The sequence below is a fragment of the Ranitomeya imitator genome, chromosome 1, assembly GCF_032444005.1.
Source record: "Ranitomeya imitator isolate aRanImi1 chromosome 1, aRanImi1.pri, whole genome shotgun sequence".
In the NCBI taxonomy this organism is placed as follows: domain Eukaryota; kingdom Metazoa; phylum Chordata; class Amphibia; order Anura; family Dendrobatidae; genus Ranitomeya; species Ranitomeya imitator.
In genome coordinates this window covers 220,984,335-221,003,407 of record NC_091282.1, presented here as the reverse complement: position 1 = coordinate 221,003,407, position 19,073 = coordinate 220,984,335, and the positions used below count along the sequence as shown (strand labels likewise).

The following is a 19,073-nucleotide window of genomic DNA, read 5'->3' as shown; positions in this document are numbered from 1 at the left end:
AACAACTCTAGGAATGGGAATGATTCGGAGCTTTCATCCATCGACAGGCATACATCCACACACACATGAAAACAGGTTAACACTAGCTCGGCCATGCAAACCTTTTATAGTAGTAGCGCTCTGGGACCTTCCTGATGGTCCAATAGGAGTCGCAACAGGACCTGAGCATGTGACCCCCGACCTCCAATGGGAGGTCATACCATGGGCATGCTCAGTATGGGAAAAGCAGGACTTAGTCCCTGAAACATCTGCTTGCTGCTGATCAATGCTTGCTACAAAGGCAGAGCCTGGAAAAGCAGCAGTAACCAAGTGCACAGTATCAGCTTGAGCCAGACGCTGGGACCGATGTCTCTGCTGAGCAGGCTCCACTGTGGCTGAAAGAGAATGGGAGACTGCAGCGGACATGGTTCAAGATTCCCCCTGTGCAGGGGAGGGAATTCGACTCCTATCATAGGGCTCGTACATATGGCCATAATTTCAGTCAGAGTGCAATCCGATAATCAAGCCATGCAAGTCAAAGAGTCCATGGAAAACATAATGTATCAACAGAAAAGAGAAGATGGAGACTTTTGTCTCCATCTTCTCCTCATTCAAGAGAATTGGGTCACACTGTGATCAAACTCTAGCCAGAGTTTGATCAGAGCGTGATTTTGCATAATCGACCCAATTCTCTTGGATTAGAGAAGACACGGTCTTGTGCACCTAGCCTTAAAAGGAGTTATATTGGCACAAAAGGAGTTATATTGGCATTTAAGAAAGAAATATTGTGGTCAGTATTGGCAAGTTATTTCCATAAACATTCTCAGTTAAATATAAAAAAGACAAGTGTGATATATAAATTTTTATACATTTCTAAGTGAAAAATACAGTAAATTCGATTTCTAAAAGAATACAAATGTAGCTGTGTGCATTAGAGTTGAGCGACCTTGACCTTTTTAGAGTCGAGCCGGGTTTCGCGAAACCCGACTATCTCAAAAGTCGGGTCGAGTGAAATCGGCCGATTATGACGTAAAGTCGGGATCGACCGAAACACGAAACCCAATGCAAGTCAATGGGGCAGCATAGTCGGCAGTGAGTGGGGGCCAGGAAAACACCTAGAGTGCCCATTTTAATGTCAAAACCATCCATTCTTCTTAATGAAGCTTGTCAAGCGTAATTTACCTTATAATAATTGGAAGGCATTTGAAATTGGGGGTCATTTGGCTAAAGTTGTGGTGGGTAGGGCTGGTTCAAGTAATTAGTGGGCCCAGGAAATCTGGACCACGTCACGGCAGTGGAGCAGGGAGAGGTAAGTATTTCAACTTTGCAAGTGCTGTGAACCTGAGCAAGCAGGGGGGGCCCACTCATTGGCATTGGCACTGGCACAGGGCCCCTCAAAGTACAGCGGTGTGTTTGCACGGCGGGGGCGCCTCCCACCGGCAGCAACACTTTTGCGTACCATGAGAGGCCCTGTGCCAGTGACGTCGCCAACTAGTATTCCTCCCCCCACCTGATGAAGGAACCTGCACTTTCATCTGCACCTTCCTGTTTGTCCCCGTGTAAGGTGGTATGGTATGCGGGAAGGGGGACCTGACTTTCAGCAGGGTCACAATCTTGCAGTGTAGCGTGCACGGGAAATGTTGCGTTATGGGTCAATGTACCAGCAGACTCATCTATCACTGGCTGGGCAATGGGCAGGATGAGGAGGAAACACAGATATAGGCCCAAAGAATAAAGTGGGCTAAATGCAGTTCAAAATTGGTAACACAGGACTAATCAGGGGGCATTGCAGTGGAGGACAACTGGAATGAGAGGCTGACACAGAGAGTAGGCCCAAATCAGTAAGTAGTCGAAATGCAGTTCAAAATTGGCAACAGTAGTAAACAGGCGGCACAGCTTTGTTCAGTGGAGGAGAACAGCAAGGAGTGGCAGACACCGATATTAGGCCCCAACCCAACTAGTAGGCCAAATGCAGTCTAACATTAACAACTACTTAACGTGCGCCTGAAAACGGAATTTCAGGACAGGAAACCAGGAGAACAGCAAGGAGCGGCAGACACCGATAGTAGGCCCCAAACCAACTAGTACGCCAAATGCAGTTGTTCCGTTTAACCACAATTTAATGAGAGCCTGAATATAGAAGTTCAGGAAAGGCAACCTGGAGAACACCTTGGAGTGGAACACACCATCTCTCTACACCCTATACCCAATTTGTAGGTCTAATGCAGCGTAGTTTCCAACAACTACTAAACGAGAGCATGATGATCGAAGCATTGGCGAGGAAACCTGGGGAACACCTTGGAGTGGAACACACCATCTCTCTACACCCCATACCCAATTTGTAGGCCTAATGCAGCGTAGTTTCCAACAACTACTAAACGAGAGCCGGAAGATCGAAGCAATGGAGAGGAAACCTGGGGAACACCTTGGAGTGTAACACACCATCTCTCTACACCCCATACCCAATTTGTAGGCCTAATGCAGCGTAGTTTCCAACAACTACTAAACGAGAGCCGGAAGATCGAAGCAATGGAGAGGAAACCTGGGGAACACTTTGGAGTGTAACACACCATCTCTCTACACCCCATACCCAATTTGTAGGCCTAATGCAGCGTAGTTTCCAACAACTACTAAACGAGAGCCGGAAGATCGAAGCAATGGAGAGGAAACCTGGGGAACACCTTGGAGTGTAACACACCATCTCTCTACACCCCATACCCAATTTGTAGGCCTAATGTAGCGTAGTTTCCAACAACTACTAAACGAGAGCCGGAAGATCGAAGCAATGGAGAGGAAACCTGGGGAACACCTTGGAGTGTAACACACCATCTCTCTACACCCCATACCCAATTTGTAGGCCTAATGCAGCATAGTTTCCAACAACTACTAAACGAGAGCCGGAAGATCGAAGCAATGGAGAGGAAACCTGGGGAACACCTTGGAGTGGAACACACCATCTCTCTACAGTGGAACACACCATCTCTCTACACCCCATACCCAATTTGTAGGCCTAATGCAGCGTAGTTTCCAACAACTACTAAACGAGAGCCAGAAGATCGAAGCTCAGGAAAGGCAACCTGGGGAACACCTTGGAGTGGAACACACCATCTCTCTACACCCCATACCCAATTTGTAGGCCCAATGCAGCGTAGTTTCCAACAACTACTAAACGAGAGCCGGAAGATCGAAGCTCAGGAAAGGCAACCTGGGGAACACCTTGGAGTGTAACAAACCCTCTCTCTACACCATGGAAGGGCTGATTCTTAGGAAGGAAGGCTGTCGGAAAGAAGCAGGGCGCGTCCGAGGGTGATTATATTCTTATTAGGTATATACTCACCCTCGGACGCGCCCTGCTTCTTTATTTGTAATGAATGTTTATTTGCAATGTGGTTTTGACTTACTCTATTTTTTTGATAAATAATGATTTTATTATTTTCATTTTTTTGCATCTTCTTGGCAATAATATAAAGAAGACGCGACAGGACAACACTCGGTGGATGCCATATCTGTGTTTAAAATTGAAAAAACCTTTCAGTTAACTACTTGCAGGAGAAAGTTATTGTAGCTGGTGGCCATTTTTAGTACTGTACCAGATTATTGTTGTATGTGTTTGTTTTTAATGTTAAAATGTCTGCATTTGATATCTCTCCAGTATTTTCTTTTTTATAAGCAAAATACTTATTTTTATATTTTCTGATGTTGGTTCCAGGGGTACACGGGCAGCAGTGGTGTGGTCAGTGGAGGCCTAGTGGAAGGAGTGATCGCAGACAGGCATCGAAGGCCTAAAATAATAACACATGGCTGTAGGCAATTTTAAATTGGTTACAGGGGTACACGGGCAGCAGTGGTGTGGTCAGTGGAGGCCTAGTGGAAGGAGTGACCACAGACAGGCATCGAAGGCCTAAAATAATAACACATGGCTGTAGGCAATTTTAAATTGGTTACAGGGGTACACGGGCAGCAGTGGTGTGGTCAGTGGAGGCCTAGTGGAAGGAGTGACCGCAGACAGGCATCGAAGGCCTAAAATAATAACACATGGCTGTAGGCAATTTTAAATTGGTTCCAGGGGTACACGGGCAGCAGTGGTGTGGTCAGTGGAGGCCTAGTGGAAGGAGTGACCGCAGACAGGCATCGAAGGCCTAAAATAATAACACATGGCTGTAGGCAATTTTAAATTGGTTCCAGGGGTACACGGGCAGCAGTGGTGTGGTCAGTGGAGGCCTAGTGGAAGGAGTCACCGCAGACAGGCATCGAAGGCCTAAAATAATAACACATGGCTGTAGGCAATTTTAAATTGGTTACAGGGGTACACGGGCAGCAGTTGTGTGGTCAGTGGAGGCCTAGTGGAAGGAGTGACCGCAGACAGGCATCGAAGGCCTAAAATAATAACACATGGCTGTAGGCAATTTTAAATTGGTTCCAGGGGTACACGGGCAGCAGTGGTGTGGTCAGTGGAGGCCTAGTGGAAGGAGTCACCGCAGACAGGCATCGAAGGCCTAAAATAATAACACATGGCTGTAGGCAATTTTAAATTGGTTACAGGGGTACACGGGCAGCAGTGGTGTGGTCAGTGGAGGCCTAGTGGAAGGAGTGACCGCAGACAGGCATCGAAGGCCTAAAATAATAACACATGGCTGTAGGCAATTTTAAATTGGTTCCAGGGGTACACGGGCAGCAGTGGTGTGGTCAGTGGAGGCCTAGTGGAAGGAGTCACCGCAGACAGGCATCGAAGGCCTAAAATAATAACACATGGCTGTAGGCAATTTTAAATTGGTTACAGGGGTACACGGGCAGCAGTGGTGTGGTCAGTGGAGGCCTAGTGGAAGGAGTGACCACAGACAGGCATCGAAGGCCTAACATAACAAAAATGTCAATACAATGGTATTGTCAGTGGCAGGCATTGAAGGATGTCAGCGCATAGACTAAACATTGGTGGAGCTGTGAGATAATTTTGCAAGTGGTAGAGCACTGTTTGAGCTGGGGTGGGGGGAAACTGTCTTGTGGCCGGCGGTACAGGCCCAGGGCCCCTCATATTACAACGGTGTGTCTGACGTTGGGTGCGCACCACCACCGCCAGAGACACTTTATTGTACTAGGAGGGACCCAGTGGCAGTGCCGTCGACCAAAAGCGGGCTCACCCACCTCTTCAGACAAACTGCACTCTCACGGGTGCTGTCGCCAAGTGTCGATACCACGGCCCCGTGTGGGGAGTTTGGCCATTTAGTGAGGTGTAAACATGTCGTATGCTGGACAATCAGGTGCAGAAAATTACGAGATTGGAAAAGGCATTCAGAATAGTCCACAGGCAAGACCTTTTCATAGGAAAGCTAGGTGTCAGCCGGGCAAGGTGGGGCAAAAGATTTCGAAATCCAGTTGTGGTTCATTTTAATGAAGGTTAGATCATCTACATTTTGGGTAGCCAGACGAGTCCTTTTTTCTGTTAGTATTGAACCTGCAGCACTGAATACTCTTTCTGATAGGACACTAGCTGCCGGGCAAGCAAGCTCCTGCAATGCATATTCTGCCAATTCTGGCCAGGTGTCTAATTTTGATGCCCAGTAATCAAATGGGAATGACGGTTGAGGGAGAACATCGATAAGGGATGAAAAATAGTTTGTAACCATACTGGACAAATGTTGTCTCCTGTCACTTTGAATTGATGCTGCAGTACCTGTCCTGTCTGCGGTCATAGCAAAATCACTCCACAACCTGGTCAGAAAACCCCTCTGGCCAACGCCACTTCTGATTTCTGCCCCTCTAACTCCTCTGGTCTGCTGGCCCCTGCAGCTCGTGTGAGAACGATCACGGGCGCTGTGTGCAGGGAATGCCAGAAGCAAACGGTCAACAAGAGTTGATTGTTTGGTTGCTAATATTAGTTCCAAGTTCTCATGTGGCATTATATTTTGAAATTTGCCTTTATAGCGAGGATCAAGGAGGCAGGCCAACCAGTAATCGTCATCATTCATCATTTTAGTTATGCGTGTATCCCTTTTGAGGATACGTAAGGCATAATCCGCCATGTGGGCCAAAGTTCCAGTTCTCAAATCTGCGGTTGTGCTTGGTTGAGGGGCAGTTTCAGGCAAATCCACGTCACTTGTGTCCCTCAAAAAACCAGAACCCGGCCTTGCCGCGCCACCAATTTCCAGTGGCCCCGGAAAAGCTTCCTCATTAAAAATATAATCATCCCCATCATCCTCCTCGTCCTCCTCCTCCTCTTCGCCCGCTACCTCGTCCTGTACACTGCCCTGGCCACACAATGGCTGACTGTCATCAAGGCTTTCCTCTTTCTCAGCTGCAGACGCCTGATCCTTTATGTGCGTCAAACTTTGCATCAGCAGACGCATTAGGGGGATGCTCATGCTTATTATGGCGTTGTCTGCACTAACCAGCCGTGTGCATTCCTCAAAACACTGAAGGACTTGACACATGTCTTGAATCTTCGACCACTGCACACCTGACAACTCCATGTCTGCCATCCTACTGCCTGCCCGTGTATGTGTATCCTCCCACAAAAACATAACAGCCCGCCTCTGTTCACACAGTCTCTGAAGCATGTGCAGTGTTGAGTTCCACCTTGTTGCAACGTCTATGATTAGGCGATGCTGGGGAAGGTTCAAAGAACGCTGATAGGTCTGCATACGGCTGGAGTGTACGGGCGAACGGCGGATATGTGAGCAAAGTCCACGCACTTTGAGGAGCAGGTCGGATAACCCCGGATAACTTTTCAGGAAGCACTGCACCACCAGGTTTAAGGTGTGAGCCAGGCAAGGAATGTGTTTCAGTTGGGAAAGGGAGATGGCAGCCATGAAATTCCTTCCGTTATCACTCACTACCTTGCCTGCCTCAAGATCTACAGTGCCCAGCCACGACTGCGTTTCTTTCTGCAAGAACTCGGACAGAACTTCCGCGGTGTGTCTGTTGTCGCCCAAACACTTCATGGCCAATACAGCCTGCTGACGTTTGCCAGTAGCTGCCCCATAATGGGAGACCTGGTGTGCAACAGTGGCAGCTGCGGATGGAGTGGTTGTGCGACTGCGGTCTGTGGACGAGCTCTCGCTTCTGCAGGAGGACGAAGAGGAGGAGGAGGGGGTGCGAACGGCTACAGCCAATTGTTTCCTAGACCGTGGGCTAGGCAGAACTGTCCCAAACTTGCTGTCCCCTGTGGACCCTGCATCCACCACATTTACCCAGTGTGCCGTGATGGACACGTAACGTCCCTGGCCATGCCTACTGGTCCATGCATCTGTTGTCAGGTGCACCTTTGTGCTCACAGATTGCCTGAGTGCATGGACGATGCGCTCTTTAACATGCTGGTGGAGGGCTGGGATGGCTTTTCTGGAAATAAGTGTCGACTGGGTAGCTCGTAGCGTGGTACAGCATAGTCCATCAGGGCTTTGAAAGCTTCGCTTTCAACTAACCGGTAGGGCATCATCTCTAACGAGATTAGTCTAGCTATGTGTGCGTTCAAACCCTGTGTACGCGGATGCGAGGCTAAGTACTTCCTTTTTCTAACCATAGTCTCATGTAGGGTGAGCTGGACTGGAGAGCTGGAGATCGTGGAACTAGCGGGGGTGCCGGTGGACATGGCAGACTGAGAGACGGTGGGAGATGGTATTGTTGCCACCGGTGCCCTAGATGCAGTGTTTCCTACTACGAAACTGGTGATTCCCTGACCCTGACGGCTTTGGCTTGGCAAAGAAACCTGCACAGATACTGCAGGTGGTGCGGAAAATGGTGGCCCTACACTGCCGGAAGGGATGTTGCGTTGCTGACTAGCTTCATTGGCCGAGGGTGCTACAACCTTAAGGGACGTTTGGTAGTTAGTCCAGGCTTGCAAATGCATGATGGTTAAATGTCTATGCATGCAACTTGTATTGAGACTTTTCAGATTCTGTCCTCTGCTTAAGGTAGTTGAACATTTTTGACAGATGACTTTGCGCTGATCAATTGGATGTTTTTTAAAAAAATGCCAGACTGCACTCTTTCTAGCATCGGATACCTTTTCAGGCATTGCAGACTGAGCTTTAACCGGATGGCCACGCTGTCCTCCAACAGGTTTTAGCTTTGCCACGCGTTTTGGGCAAGATACGGGCCCGGCAGATGGAACCTGTTGCGATGTTGATGCCTGCTGCGGCCCCTCCTCCTCCGCTTCAGAACTGCTGCCGCCTGCACCCTGTTCCCCCAATGGCTGCCAATCGGGGTCAAGAATTGGGTCATCTATTACCTCTTCTTGTAGCTCGTGTGCAACTTCGTCTGTGTCACCGTGTCGGTCGGTGGTATAGCGTCCGTGATGGGGCAACATAGTCTCATCAGGGTCTGATTCTTGATCAGCACCCTGCGAGGGCAATGTTGTGGTCTGAGTCAAAGGACCAGCATAGTAGTCTGGCTGTGGCTGTGCATTAGAGTTGAGCGACCTTGACCTTTTTAGAGTCGAGCCGGGTTTTGCGAAACCCGACTATGTCCAAAGTCGGGTCGAGTGAAATCGGCCGATTATGACGTAAAGTCGGGATCGACCGAAACACGAAACCCAATGCAAGTCAATGGGGCAGCATAGTCGGCAGTGAGTGGGGGCCAGGAAAACACCTAGAGTGGCCATTTTAATGTCAAAACCATCCATTCTTCTTAATGAAGCTTGTCAAGCGTAATTTACCTTATAATAATTGGAAGGCATTTGAAATTGGGGGTCATTTGGCTAAAGTTGTGGGGGGTAGGGCTGGTTCAAGTAATTAGTGGGCCCAGGAAATCTGGACCACGTCACGGCAGTGGAGCAGGGAGAGGTAAGTATTTCAACTTTGCAAGTGCTGTGAACCTGAGCAAGCAGGGGGGGCCCACTCGTTGGCATTGGCACTGGCACAGGGCCCCTCAAAGTACAGCGGTGTGTTTGCACGGCGGGGGCGCCTCCCACCGGCAGCAACACTTTTGCGTACTATGAGAGGCCCTGTGCCAGTGACGTCGCCAACTAGTATTCCTCCCCCCACCTGATGAAGGAACCTGCACTTTCATCTGCACCTTCCTCTTTGTCCCCGTGTAAGGTGGTATGGTATGCGGGAAGAGCAACCTGACTTTCAGCAGGGTCACAATGTTGTTGTGTAGCGTGCACGGGGAATGTTGCGTTATGGGTCAATGTACCAGCAGACTCATCTATCACTGGCTGGGCAATGGGCACGATGAAGTGGAAACACAGATATAGGCCCAAAGAAGAAAGTGGGCTAAATGCAGTTCAAAATTGGTAACACAGGAATAACCAGGGGGCATTGCAGTGGAGGACAACTGGAATGAGAGGCTGACACAGAGAGTAGGGCCAAATCAGTAAGTAGTCGAAATGCAGTTCAAAATTGGCAACCGTAGTAAACAGGCGGCACAGCTTTGTTCAGTGGAGGAGAACAGCAAGGAGTGGCAGACACCGATAGTAGGCCCCAAACCAACTAGTACGCCAAATGCAGTTGTTCCATTTAACCACAATTTAATGAGAGCCTGAAGATAGAAGCTCAGGAAAGGCAACCTGGGGAACACCTTGGAGTGTAACACACCATCTCTCTCCACCCCATACCCATTTTGTATGGCCTAATGCAGTGTACTTTTCTACAACTACTAAACGAGAGTCGGAAGACCGAAGCAATGGCAAGGAAACCTGGGGAACACCTTAGAGTGTAACACACCCTCTCTCTACACCCCATACCCAATTTGAAGGCCTAATGCAGTGTAGTTTCCAAGAACTACTAAACGAGAGCCGGAAGATCGAAGCTCAGGAAAGGCAACCTGGGGAACACCTTGGAGTGTAACACACCCTCTCGCTACACCCCTACCCAATTTGAAGGCCTAATGCAGCGTAGTTTCCAACAACTACTAAACGAGAGCCGGAAGATCGAAGCTCAGGAAAGGCAACCTGGGGAACACCTTGGAGTGTAACAAACCCTCTCTCTACACCCCATACCCAATTTGTAGGCCTAATGCAGCGTAGTTTCCGACAACTACTAAACGAGAGCATGAAGATCGAAGCTCAGGAAAGGCAACCTGGGGAACACCTTGGAGTGTAACACACCCTCTCTCTACACCCCATACCCAATTTGTAGGCCTAATGCAGCGTAGTTTCCGACAACTACTAAACGAGAGCCGGAATATCGAAGCTCAGGAAAGGCAACCTGGGGAACACCTTGGAGTGTAACACACCCTCTCTCTACGCCCCATACCCAATTTGTAGGCCTAATGCAGCGTAGTTTCCGACAACTACTAAACGAGAGCCGGAATATCGAAGCTCAGGAAAGGCAACCTGGGGAACACCTTGGAGTGTAACACACCCTCTCTCTACACCCCATACCCAATTTGAAGGCCTAATGCAGTGTAGTTTCCAAGAACTACTAAACGAGAGCCGGAAGATCGAAGCTCAGGAAAGGCAACCTGGGGAACACCTTGGAGTGTAACACACCCTCTCGCTACACCCCATACCCAATTTGAAGGCCTAATGCAGCGTAGTTTCCAACAACTACTAAACGAGAGCCGGAAGATCGAAGCTCAGGAAAGGCAACCTGGGGAACACCTTGGAGTGGAACACACCATCTCTCTACACCCCATACCCAATTTGAAGGCCTAATGCAGAGTAGTTTCCAAGAACTACTAAACGAGAGCCGGAAGATCGAAGCTCAGGAAAGGCAACCTGGGGAACACCTTGGAGTGTAACACAACGTCTCTCTACACGACGGAAGGGCTGATTCTTAGGAAGGAAGGCTGTTGGAAATAAGCATTGCGCGTCCGAGGGTGATTATATTCTTATTAGGTATATACTCACCCTCGGACGCGCCCTGCTTCTTTATTTGGAATGAATGTTTATTTGCAATGTGGTGTTGACTTTCTCTATTATTTTGGTAATTAATGATTTTATTATTTTCATTATTTTGCATCTTCTCGGCAATAATATAAAGAAGACGCGACAGGACAACACTCGGTGGATGCCATATGTGTGTTTTCAATTTAAAAAAACTTTCAGTTAACTACTTGCAGGAGAAAGTAATTGTAGCTGGTGGCCATTTTTAGTACTGTACCAGATTAGAGTTGTGTGTTTGTTTTTAATGTTAAAATGTCTGCATTTGATATCTCACCAGTATTTTCTTTTTTATAAGCAAAATACTTATTTTTATATTTTCTGATGTTGGTTCCAGGGGTACACGGCCAGCAGTGCCCTGGTCAGTGTAGTAGTAGTTGAAAGAATGGACCGCAGACAGGCATCGAAGGCCTAAAATAATAACACATGGCTGTAGGCAATTTTAAATTGGTTCCAGGGGTACACGGACAGCAGTGGTGTGGTCAGTGGAGGCCTAGTGGAAGGAGTGACCGCAGACAGGCATCGAAGGCCTAAAATAATAACACATGGCTGTAGGCAATTTTAAATTGGTTCCAGGGGTACACGGGCAGCAGTGACCTGGTCAGTGTAGTAGTAGTTGAAAGAATGGACCGCAGACAGGCATCGAAGGCCTAAAATAAAAAAATTGGGCTGGCTGTAGGCAATTTTAAATTGGTTCCAGGGGTACACGGGCAGCAGTGGTGTGGTCAGTGGAGGCCTAGTGGAAGGAGTGACCGCAGACAGGCATCGAAGGCCTAAAATAATAACACATGGCTGTAGGCAATTTTAAATTGGTTCCAGGGGTACACGGGCAGCAGTGACCTGGTCAGTGTAGTAGTAGTTGAAAAAATGGACCGCAGACAGGCATCGAATGCCTAAAATAATAACACATGGCTGTAGGCAATTTTAAATTGGTTACAGGGGTACACGGACAGCAGTGACCTGGTCAGTGTAGTAGTAGTTGAAAGAATGGACCGCAGACAGGCATCGAAGGCCTAAAATAAAAAAATTGGGCTGGCTGTAGGCAATTTTAAATTGGTTCCAGGGGTACACGGACAGCAGTGGTGTGGTCAGTGGAGGCCTAGTGGAAGGAGTGACCGCAGACAGGCATCGAAGGCCTAAAATAATAACACATGGCTGTAGGCAATTTTAAATTGGTTCCAGGGGTACACGGACAGCAGTGGTGTGGTCAGTGGAGGCCTAGTGGAAGGAGTGACCGCAGACAGGCATCGAAGGCCTAAAATAATAACACATGGCTGTAGGCAATTTTAAATTGGTTCCAGGGGTACACGGACAGCAGTGACCTGGTCAGTGTAGTAGTAGTTGAAAGAATGGACCGCAGACAGGCATCGAAGGCCTAAAATAAAAAAATTGGGCTGGCTGTAGGCAATTTTAAATTGGTTCCAGGGGTACACGGGCAGCAGTGGTGTGGTCAGTGGAGGCCTAGTGGAAGGAGTGACCGCAGACAGGCATCGAAGGCCTAAAATAATAACACATGGCTGTAGGCAATTTTAAATTGGTTCCAGGGGTACACGGGCAGCAGTGACCTGGTCAGTGTAGTAGTAGTTGAAAAAATGGACCGCAGACAGGCATCGAATGCCTAAAATAATAACACATGGCTGTAGGCAATTTTAAATTGGTTACAGGGGTACACGGACAGCAGTGACCTGGTCAGTGTAGTAGTAGTTGAAAGAATGGACCGCAGACAGGCATCGAAGGCCTAAAATAAAAAAATTGGGCTGGCTGTAGGCAATTTTAAATTGGTTCCAGGGGTACACGGACAGCAGTGGTGTGGTCAGTGGAGGCCTAGTGGAAGGAGTGACCGCAGACAGGCATCGAAGGCCTAAAATAATAACACATGGCTGTAGGCAATTTTAAATTGGTTCCAGGGGTACACGGACAGCAGTGACCTGGTCAGTGTAGTAGTAGTTGAAAGAATGGACCGCAGACAGGCATCGAAGGCCTAAAATAAAAAAATTGGGCTGGCTGTAGGCAATTTTAAATTGGTTCCAGGGGTACACGGGCAGCAGTGACCTGGTCAGTGTAGTAGTAGTTGAAAGAATGGACCGCAGACAGGCTTAGAAGGCCTAACATAACAAACTTGGGCTGGCTGTAGGCACTTTTAAATTGGTTCCAGGGGTACACGGGCAGCAGTGGTCTGGTCAGTGGAAGTCTAGTGGAAGGAGTGACCGCAGACAGGCTTCCAAGGCCTAACATAACAAACTTGGGCTGGCTGTAGGCACTTTTAAATTGGTTCCAGGGGTACACGGGCAGCAGTGGTCTGGTCAGTGGAAGTCTAGTGGAAGGAGTGACCGCAGACAGGCTTCCAAGGCCTAACATAACAAACTTGGGCTGGCTGTAGGCACTTTTAAATTGGTTCCAGGGGTACACGGGCAGCAGTGGTCTGGTCAGTGGAAGTCTAGTGGAAGGAGTGACCGCAGACAGGCTTCCAAGGCCTAACATAACAAACTTGGGCTGGCTGTAGGCACTTTTAAATTGGTTCCAGGGGTACACGGGCAGCAGTGGTCTGGTCAGTGGAAGTCTAGTGGAAGGAGTGACCGCAGACAGGCTTCCAAGGCCTAACATAACAAACTTGGGCTGGCTGTAGGCACTTTTAAATTGGTTCCAGGGGTACACGGGCAGCAGTGGTCTGGTCAGTGGAAGTCTAGTGGAAGGAGTGACCGCAGACAGGCTTCGAAGGCCTAACATAACAAAATTGGGCTGGCTGTAGGCACTTTAAATTGGTTCCAGGGGTACATGGGCAGCAGTGTATGGTCAGTGGAAGTCTAGTGGAAGGAGTGACGGCAGACAGTCTTCGAAGGCCTAACATAACAAAATTGGGCTGACTGTAGGCACTTTTAAATTGGTTCCAGGGTAACACGGCCAGCAGTGGCCTGGTCAGTGTAGTAGTTGTAGAAAGAAGGGACCGCAGACAGGCTTCGAAGGCCTAACATAACAAAAATGTCAAAACAATGGTATTGTCAGTGCCAGGCATTGAAGGATGTCAGCGGCTAGACTACACATTGGTGAAGCTGTGAGAGATAATTTTGCTAGTGGTAGAGCACTGTTTGAGCTGGGGGGGGGAACTGTCTTGTGGCCGGCGGTACAGGCACAGGGCCCCTCATATTACAACGGTGTGTCTGACGTTGGGTGCGCACCACCACCGCCAGAGACACTTTATTGTACTATGAGGGACCCAGTGGCAGTGCCGTCGACCAAAAGCGGCCACACCCACCTCTTCAGACAAACAGCACTCTCAAGGGTCCAAGCGCAAAGTGGCGATAGCACGGCCCCGTGTGGGGAGTTTGGCCATTTCGTGAGGTGGAAACATGTCGTATGCTGGACAATCAGGTGAAGAAAATTACGAGATTGGAAAAGTCATTCAGAATAGTCCACAGGCAAGACCTTTTCATAGGAAAGCTAGGTGTCAGCCGGGCAGGGTGGGGCAAAAGATTTTGAAATCCAGTTGTGGTTCATTTTAATGAAGGTTAGATCATCTACATTTTGGGTAGCCAGACGAGTCCTTTTTTCTGTTAGTATTGAACCTGCAGCACTGAATACTCTTTCTGATAGGACACTAGCTGCCGGGCAAGCAAGCTCCTGCAATGCATATTCTGCCAATTCTGGCCAGGTGTCTAATTTGGATGCCCAGTAATCAAATGGGAATGACGGTTGAGGGAGAACGTCGATAAGGGATGAAAAATAGTTTGTAACCATACTGGACAAATGTTGTCTCCTGTCACTTTGAATTGATGCTGCAGTACCTGTCCTGTCTGCGGTCATAGAAAAATCACTCCACAACCTGGTCAGAAAACCCCTCTGTCCAACGCCACTTCTGATTTCTGCCCCTCTAACACCTCTGGTCTGCTGGCCCCTGGAGCTCGTGTGAGAACGATCACGGGCGCTGTGTGCAGGGAATGCCAGAAGCAAACGGTCAACAAGAGTTGATTGTTTTGTTGCTAATATTAGTTCCAAGTTCTCATGTGGCATAATATTTTGCAATTTGCCTTTATAGCGAGGATCAAGGAGGCAGGCCAACCAGTAATCGTCATCGTTCATCATTTTTGTAATGCGTGTGTCCCTTTTGAGGATACGCAAGGCATAATCCGCCATGTGGGCCAAAGTTCCCGTTGTCAAATCTGCGGTTGTGCTTGGTTGAGGGGCAGTTGCAGGCAAATCTACGTCACTTGTGTCCCTCAAAAAACCAGAACCCGGCCTTGCCACGCCACCAATTTCCCGTGCCCCCGGGAAAGCTTCCTCATTAAAAATATACTCATCCCCATCATCCTCCTCATCCTCCACCTCCTCTTCGCCCGGTACCTCGTCATGTACACTGCCCTGACCAGACAATCGCTGACTGTCATCAAGGCTTTCCTCTTCCTCTGGTGCAGACGCCTGATCCTTTATGTGCGTCAAACTTTGCATCAGCAGACGCATTAGGGGGATGCTCATGCTTATTATGGCGTTGTCTGCACTAACCAGCCGTGTGCATTCCTCAAAACACTGAAGGACTTGACACATGTCTTGAATCTTCGACCACTGCACACCTGACAACTCCATGTCTGCCATCCTACTGCCTGCCCGTGTATGTGTATCCTCCCACAAAAACATAACAGCCCGCCTCTGTTCGCACAGTCTCTGAAGCATGTGCAGTGTTGAGTTCCACCTTGTTGCAACGTCTATGATTAGGCGATGCTGGGGAAGGTTCAAAGAACGCTGATAGGTCTGCATACGGCTGGAGTGTACAGGCGAACGGCGGATATGTGCGCAAAGTCCACGCACTTTGAGGAGCAGGTCGGATAACCCCGGATAACTTTTCAGGAAGCACTGCACCACCAGGTTTAAGGTGTGAGCCAGGCAAGGAATGTGTTTCAGTTGGGAAAGGGAGATGGCAGCCATGAAATTCCTTCCGTTATCACTCACTACCTTGCCTGCCTCAAGATCTACAGTGCCCAGCCACGACTGCGTTTCTTGCTGCAAGAACTCGGACAGAACTTCCGCGGTGTGTCTATTGTCGCCCAAACACTTCATAGCCAATACAGCCTGCTGACGTATGCCAGTAGCTGCCCCATAATGGGAGACCTGGTGTGCAACAGTGGCAGGTGCGGATGGAGTGTTTGTGCGACTGCGGTCTGTGGACGAGCTCTTGCTTCTGCAGGAGGACGAGGAGGAGGAGGAGGAGGGGGTGCGAACGGCTACAGACAACTGTTTACTAGACCGTGGGCTAGGCAGAACTGTCCCAAACTTGCTGTCCCCTGTGGACCCTGAATCCACCACATTTACCCAGTGTGCCGTGATGGACACGTAACGTCCCTGGCCATGCCTACTGGTCCATGCATCTGTTGTCAGGTGCACCTTTGTGCTCACAGATTGCCTGAGTGCATGGACGATGCGCTCTTTAACATGCTGGTGGAGGGCTGGGATGGCTTTTCTGGAAAAAAAGTGTCGACTGGGTAGCTCGTAGCGTGGTACAGCGTAGTCCATCAGGTCTTTGAAAGCTTCGCTTTCAACTAACCGGTAGGGCATCATCTCTAACGAGATTAGTCTAGCTATGTGGGCGTTCAAACCCTGTGTACGCGGATGCGAGGCTAAGTATTTCCTTTTTCTAACCATAGTCTCATGTAGGGTGAGCTGGACTGGAGAGCTGGAGATCGTGGAACTAGCGGGGGTGCCGGTGGACATGGCAGACTGAGAGACGGTGGGAGATGGTATTGTTGCCGCCGGTGCCCTAGATGCAGTGTTTCCTACTACGAAACTGGTGATTCCCTGACCCTGACTGCTTTGGCCTGGCAAAGATACCTGCACAGATACAGCAGGTGGTGCGCTAAATGGTGGTCCTACACTGCCGGAAGGGATGTTGCGTTGATGACTAGCTTCATTGGCCGAGGGTGCAACAACCTTAAGGGACGTTTGGTAGTTAGTCCAAGCTTTCAAATGCATGGTGGTTAAATGTCTATGCATGCAACTAGTATTGAGACTTTTCAGATTCTGACCTCTGCTTAAGGAAGTAGAACATTTTTGACAGATGACTTTGCGCTGATCAATTGGATGTTGTTTAAAAAAATGCCAGACTGCACTCTTTCTAGCATCGGATACCTTTTCAGGCATTGCAGACTGAGCTTTAACCGGATGGCCACGCTGTCCTCCACCAGGTTTTGGCTTTGCCACGCGTTTTGGGCAAGATACGGGCCCGGCAGATGGAACCTGTGGCGATGTTGATGCCTGCTGCGGCCCCTCCTCCTCCTCTGCTTCAGAACTGCTGCCGCCTGCACCCTGTTCCCCCAATGGCTGCCAATCGGGGTCAAGAACTGGGTCATCTAATAACTCTTCTTGTACCTCCTGCGCAACTTCGTCTGTGTCACCGTGTCGTTCGGTGGTATAGCGTTCGTGATGGGGCAACATAGTCTCATCAGGGTCTGATTCTTGATCAGCACCCTGCGAGGGCAATGTTGTGGTCTGAGTCAAAGGACCAGCATAGTAGTCTGGCTGTGGCTGTGCGTCAGTGCACTCCATGTCAGATTCAATTTGTAATGGGCATGGACTGTTAACTGCTTCACTTTCTAAGCCAGGGACGGTATGTGTAAAGAGCTCCATGGAGTAACCCGTTGTGTCGCCTGCTGCATTCTTCTCTGTTGTTGTTTTTGCTGAAGAGGACAAGGAAGTGACTTGTCCCTGACCGTGAACATCCACTAACGACGCGCTGCTTTTACTTTTACCAGTTTCACGAGATGAGGCAAAAGAGCTAGAGGCTGAGTCAGCAAGATAAGCCAAAACTTGCTCTTGCTGCTCCGGCTTTAAAAGCGGTTTTCCTAATCCCAGAAAAGGGAGCGTTCGAGGCCTTGTGTAGCCGGACGACGAACCTGGCTCCACAGCTCCAGACTTAGGTGCAATATTTTTTCCCCCACGACCACCTGATGCTCCACCACTACCACTACCCTCATTACCAGCTGACAATGAACGCCCCCGGCCACGACCTCTTCCACTAGACTTCCTCATTGTTTTAAAAACGTAACCAAACTAACGTTATTTGTTGCAGTCACACAACTTACACGGTGAGCTATAACTTCAGTATGATTTAGCTACCCCTTTACAGGTTGGTGAGACCACAGCGAAAATCAGGCCCAATGTTACACACTCTTTTTTTGGTGGCTGCAAATTAGAGAGATGCCCCACACGCAGGACTGTCACTGAAGCACAAATGTTAATATTAATGTCACACTATTATTTTTTTTTTATTTTTATTTTTTTCAGGAACACTTTAGAAACCCCCCCAAAAAAAAAAAATAGATTTTTGCAGGGAGAATTTAGAAAACAAATGTAACAAACTATATGCTTTCTATGGGCCACTGAGTGAGAGATGACGCACACAGGAATCAGGAGTGGCACACAAGCCCAGAGGCCAATATTTTTCTACCAATGATTGATGGAGTTATTTTCTCTGGTAGATTTTGGAACCCAAATCAAGGAAAAAGAATGTAGGCTTTCTATGGACCACAATTGGAGAGAGAGAGAGAGAGAGATGGCACACCCAGGAGTCAAGACTGGCACACAAGCAGAAAGGCCAATATTAATCTCCCACTGTTTTTTTTTTTTTTTTTTTTTTTTTTTCAGGGAGACTTTAGAAAAAAAAATAATAAAAAAAATATGATTTTATCAGGAAGAATTTAGAAACCAAATAAAATAAAATGATTTTTTCAGGGAGAATTTATAAAACAAATAAAAACAAAAATAGGCGTTCTATGGCCCACTGACTGAGAGATGACGCACACAGGAGTCAGGAGTGGCACACAAACCCAGAGGCCAATATTTTTCTACCATTGATTGATGTAGTTATTTTCTCTGGTAGATTTTAGAACCCAAATCAAGGAAAAAAAATATAGGCTTTCTATGGACCACAATTGGAGAGAGAGAGAGAGAGAGAGAGAGAGAGAGAGAGAGAGATGGCACACCCAGGAGTCAAGACTGGCACACAAGCAGAAAGGCCAATATTAATCTCCCACTGTTTTTTTTGGTTGTTTTTTTTTTTTTTTTTTTCAGGGAGACTTTAGAAAAAAAAATAATAAAAAAAATATGATTTTATCAGGAAGAATTTAGAAACCAAATAAAATAAAATGATTTTTTCAGGGAGAATTTATAAAACAAATAAAACCAAAAATAGGCGTTCTATGGCCCACTGACTGAGAGATGACGCACCCAGGAGTCAAGACTGGCACACAAGCAGAAAGGCCAATATTAATCTCCCACTGTTTTTTTTGGT

General features: G+C 48.2%; 1 protein-coding gene across 1 annotated transcript in view; it reads right to left on the bottom strand.

Annotated features, from left to right (window-relative positions):
- The window catches only part of ADAMTS19 (ADAM metallopeptidase with thrombospondin type 1 motif 19), a 561,705-nt gene that overhangs the window by 247,363 nt on the left and 295,269 nt on the right, over positions 1-19,073 (bottom strand). The gene's annotated exons all lie outside the window — the stretch shown is intronic.